Below are 5837 nucleotides of genomic sequence, written 5' to 3' on the forward strand. Positions count from 1 at the left end.
GGACCATGAAACTCCTTATCATCACTAGGGGACTCCCCAGAGTCATACTACAGCAATTAGTTCGGTCAAATTTCATTTCGTTTAATTTTGGTGATTTTTTATGTAATCTAGTGATTTTTATGTGGAACTTTGCTCAATAGTTTAACACTTATGAGATGTAGAACCATGAAACTCCTTATCACCAATAGGGGACTCCCCAGAGTCATACTACAGCAATTAGTTCGGTCAAATTTCATTTTGTTTAATTTTGGTGAATTTTCAAGTGCGATTTTGCTCAATAGCTTAAAACCTATAGGATGTAGGACCATGAAACTCCATATCACCTCTAGGGGGCTCCCCAGAGTCATACTACAGCAATTAGTTTAGTCAAATTTCATTTCATTTAATTTTGGTGATTTTTTATGTAATCTAGTGATTTTTATGTGGAACTTTGCTCAATAGCTTAACACTTATGAGATGTAGGACCATGAAACTCCTTATCACCACTAGGGGACTCCCCAGAGTCATACTACAGCAATTAGTTCGGTCAAATTTCATTTCGTTTAATTTTGGTGAATTTTTATGTAATCTAGTGATTTTTATGTGGAACTTAGCTCAATAGCTTAACAATTATGAGATGTAGGACCATGAAACTCCTTATCACCACTAGGGGACACCCCAGAGTCATACTACAGCAATTAGTTTGGTCAAATTTCATTTCGTTTAATTTTGGTGAATTTTTATGTAATCTAGTGATTTTTATGTGGAACTTTGCTCAATAGCTTAACAATTATGAGATGAAACTCCTTATCACCACTAGGGGACTCCCCAGAGTCATACTACAGCAATTAGTTTGGTCAAATTTCATTTCGTTTAATTTTGGTGAATTTTCAAGTTCAATTTTGCTCAATAGCTTAAAACCTATAGGATGTAGGACCATGAAACTCCATATCACCTCTAGGGGGCTCCCCAGAGTCATACTACAGCAATTAGTTCGGTCAAATTTCATTTCGTTTAATTTTGGTGAATTTTTATGTAATCTAGTGATTTTTATGTGGAACTTTGCTCAATAGCTTAACAATTATGAGATGTAGGACCATGAAACTCCTTATCATCACTAGGGGACTCCCCAGAGTCATACTACAGCAATTAGTTCGGTCAAATTTCATTTTGTTTAATTTTGGTGAATTTTTATGTAATCTAGTGATTTTTATGTGGAACTTTGCTCAATAGTTTAACACTTATGAGATGTAGAACCATGAAACTCCTTATCACCAATAGGGGACTCCCCAGAGTCATACTACAGCAATTAGTTCGGTCAAATTTCATTTTGTTTAATTTTGGTGAATTTTCAAGTGCGATTTTGCTCAATAGCTTAAAACCTATAGGATGTAGGACCATGAAACTCCATATCACCTCTAGGGGGCTCCCCAGAGTCATACTACAGCAATTAGTTTAGTCAAATTTCATTTCATTTAATTTTGGTGATTTTTTATGTAATCTAGTGATTTTTATGTGGAACTTTGCTCAATAGCTTAACACTTATGAGATGTAGGACCATGAAACTCCTTATCACCACTAGGGGACTCCCCAGAGTCATACTACAGCAATTAGTTCGGTCAAATTTCATTTTGTTTAATTTTGGTGAATTTTCAAGTGCGATTTTGCTCAATAGCTTAAAACCTATAGGATATAGGACCATGAAACTCCATATCACCTCTAGGGGGCTCCCCAGAGTCATACTACAGCAATTAGTTTAGTCAAATTTCATTTCATTTAATTTTGGTGATTTTTTATGTAATCTAGTGATTTTTATGTGGAACTTTGCTCAATAGCTTAACACTTATGAGATGTAGGACCATGAAACTCCTTATCACCACTAGGGGACTCCCCAGAGTCATACTACAGCAATTAGTTCGGTCAAATTTCATTTCGTTTAATTTTGGTGAATTTTTATGTAATCTAGTGCTTTTTATGTGGAACTTAGCTCAATAGCTTAACAATTATGAGATGTAGGACCATGAAACTCCTTATCACCACTAGGGGACACCCCAGAGTCATACTACAGCAATTAGTTTGGTCAAATTTCATTTCGTTTAATTTTGGTGAATTTTTATGTAATCTAGTGATTTTTATGTGGAACTTAGCTCAATAGCTTAACAATTATGAGATGTAGGACCATGAAACTCCTTATCACCACTAGGGGACTCCCCAGAGTCATACTACAGCAATTAGTTCGGTCAAATTTCATTTCGTTTAATTTTGGTGAATTTTTATGTAATCTAGTGATTTTTATGTGGAACTTTGCTCAATAGCTTAACAATTATGAGATGTAGGACCATGAAACTCCTTATCATCACTAGGGGACTCCCCAGAGTCATACTACAGCAATTAGTTCGGTCAAATTTCATTTTGTTTAATTTTGGTGAATTTTTATGTAATCTAGTGATTTTTATGTGGAACTTTGCTCAATAGTTTAACACTTATGAGATGTAGAACCATGAAACTCCTTATCACCAATAGGGGACTCCCCAGAGTCATACTACAGCAATTAGTTCGGTCAAATTTCATTTTGTTTAATTTTGGTGAATTTTCAAGTGCGATTTTGCTCAATAGCTTAAAACCTATAGGATGTAGGACCATGAAACTCCATATCACCTCTAGGGGGCTCCCCAGAGTCATACTACAGCAATTAGTTTAGTCAAATTTCATTTCATTTAATTTTGGTGATTTTTTATGTAATCTAGTGATTTTTATGTGGAACTTTGCTCAATAGCTTAACACTTATGAGATGTAGGACCATGAAACTCCTTATCACCACTAGGGGACTCCCCAGAGTCATACTACAGCAATTAGTTCGGTCAAATTTCATTTTGTTTAATTTTGGTGAATTTTCAAGTGCGATTTTGCTCAATAGCTTAAAACCTATAGGATATAGGACCATGAAACTCCATATCACCTCTAGGGGGCTCCCCAGAGTCATACTACAGCAATTAGTTTAGTCAAATTTCATTTCATTTAATTTTGGTGATTTTTTATGTAATCTAGTGATTTTTATGTGGAACTTTGCTCAATAGCTTAACACTTATGAGATGTAGGACCATGAAACTCCTTATCACCACTAGGGGACTCCCCAGAGTCATACTACAGCAATTAGTTCGGTCAAATTTCATTTCGTTTAATTTTGGTGAATTTTTATGTAATCTAGTGCTTTTTATGTGGAACTTAGCTCAATAGCTTAACAATTATGAGATGTAGGACCATGAAACTCCTTATCACCACTAGGGGACACCCCAGAGTCATACTACAGCAATTAGTTTGGTCAAATTTCATTTCGTTTAATTTTGGTGAATTTTTATGTAATCTAGTGATTTTTATGTGGAACTTAGCTCAATAGCTTAACAATTATGAGATGTAGGACCATGAAACTCCTTATCACCACTAGGGGACTCCCCAGAGTCATACTACAGCAATTAGTTTGGTCAAATTTCATTTCGTTTAATTTTGGTGAATTTTTATGTAATCTAGTGATTTTTATGTGGAACTTTGCTCAATAGCTTAACAATTATGAGATGAAACTCCTTATCACCACTAGGGGACTCCCCAGAGTCATACTACAGCAATTAGTTTGGTCAAATTTCATTTCGTTTAATTTTGGTGAATTTTCAAGTTCAATTTTGCTCAATAGCTTAAAACTTATAGGATGTAGGACCATGAAACTCCATATCACCTCTAGGGGGCTCCCCAGAGTCATACTACAGCAATTAGTTCGGTCAAATTTCATTTAGTTTAATTTTGGTGAATTTTTATGTAATCTAGTGATTTTTATGTGGAACTTTGCTCAATAGCTTAACACTTATGAGATGTAGGACCATGAAACTCCTTATCACCACTAGGGGACTCCCCAGAGTCATACTACAGCAATTAGTTCGGTCAAATTTCATTTCGTTTAATTTTGGTGAATTTTTATGTAATCTAGTGATTTTTATGTGGAACTTTGCTCAATAGTTTAACACTTATGAGATGTAGAACCATGAAACTCCTTATCACCACTAGGGGACTCCCCAGAGTCATACTACAGCAATTAGTTTGGTCAAATTTCCTTTAGTTTAATTTTGGTGAATTTTTATGTAATCTAGTGATTTTTATGTGGAACTTTGCTCAATAGCTTAACAATTATGAGATGAAACTCCTTATCACCACTAGGGGACTCCCCAGAGTCATACTACAGCAATTAGTTTGGTCAAATTTCATTTCGTTTAATTTTGGTGAATTTTCAAGTTCAATTTTGCTCAATAGCTTAAAACCTATATAGGATGTAGGACCATGAAACTCCATATCACCTCTAGGGGGCTCCCCAGAGTCATACTACAGCAATTAGTTCGGTCAAAGTTCATTTCGTTTAATTTTGGTGAATTTTTATGTAATCTAGTCATTTTTATGTGGAACTTTTCTCAATAGCTTAACACTTATGAGATGTAGGACCATGAAACTCCTTATCACCACTAGGGGACTCCCCAGAGTCATACTACAGCAATTAGTTTGGTCAAATTTCATTTCGTTTAATTTTGGTGAATTTTCAAGTGCAATTTTGCTCAATAGCTTAAAAGCTATAGGATGTAGGACCATGAAACTCCATATCACCTCTAGGGGGCTCCCCAGAGTCATACTACAGCAATTAGTTTGGTCAAATTTCATTTAGTTTAATTTTGGTGAATTTTTATGTAATCTAGTGATTTTTATGTGGAACTTTGCTCAATAGCTTAACACTCATGAGATGTAGGATCATGAAACTCCTTATCACCACTAGGGGGCTCCCCAGAGTCATACTACAGCAATTAGTTCGGTCAAATTTCATTTCGTTGAATTTTGGTGAATTTTCAAGTGCAATTTTGCTCAATAGCTTAAAACCTATAGGATGTAGGACCATGAAACTACTTATCACCATCCCATCTAATGCATTTAGATTAATAACGCTAATCTAGTCAATGTTATACTAATTTCATAATAAAATTCTAAACATAGTGTAATGTTGCATAGTCATATTAAGAAAATTCAGGGTTATGTTGGTATCATATATCATGGTGAGTAGCATGTCATGATACTGACCCATATTAAGTACTGTCGCATTGGGCATCCATACCATATTCATAAATAACATGTAGTACCATACACAGACATAAAAGGTTAGCAGGGCCAGCCAGGCAGTACCTTATATGTATGGCATTACACCAGGAGCCTGATCAGAGGTGGGGGTCACCCAAAGTAACAAAATCTGTACGGTAACGGAGGGCCAATATACGTACTTTGAAACATGAAAGCCTTTTCAGATGAGAAAGATGATCTAAGAGACTAAGTCCATGTTTATGATGTCTACAAATGCATCTGTTACCATGGCACAATCATGTCACCTGTTTTAATTTACACAAAGTATCAAAGACATTTGTTCTAAATAAAGGTCATGTTTAGTCAATATTGGCCTTGGGTCTATTACTCTCTGAATCTGTCCTGAAGTTCTTATCTTGCCATAATTCAATTATTCAACCTAAATGAATGTGCACCACACTATATAAACCAAATCAGAATTAGAGTTGTGCTGTAATATTAGTAATGAAAAGGTATAGGGTGAGTAATGATAAAAAATAAGTTACAGTAAGGTGTAATAATCATGTAACAACAGGTTTCGTGTAACAAGACAATACCGACATCACTCTGACTCATATGGCAACGGGTTTTGTTGCCTTGACAGATGGAGGGACGGACGGACAGACAGACAGACAAGATCTAGAGGTTTTCATAATAAACAAGGACCCTTCCCCTTAATCTCTCTTCTCCTCCTCATCCCTTGGTGTTGGTCT

This window comes from Gymnoscopelus microlampas, assembly GCF_963454915.1.
Source record: "Gymnoscopelus microlampas genome assembly, chromosome: 24".
NCBI classification, from domain to species: Eukaryota; Metazoa; Chordata; class Actinopteri; order Myctophiformes; family Myctophidae; genus Gymnoscopelus; species Gymnoscopelus microlampas.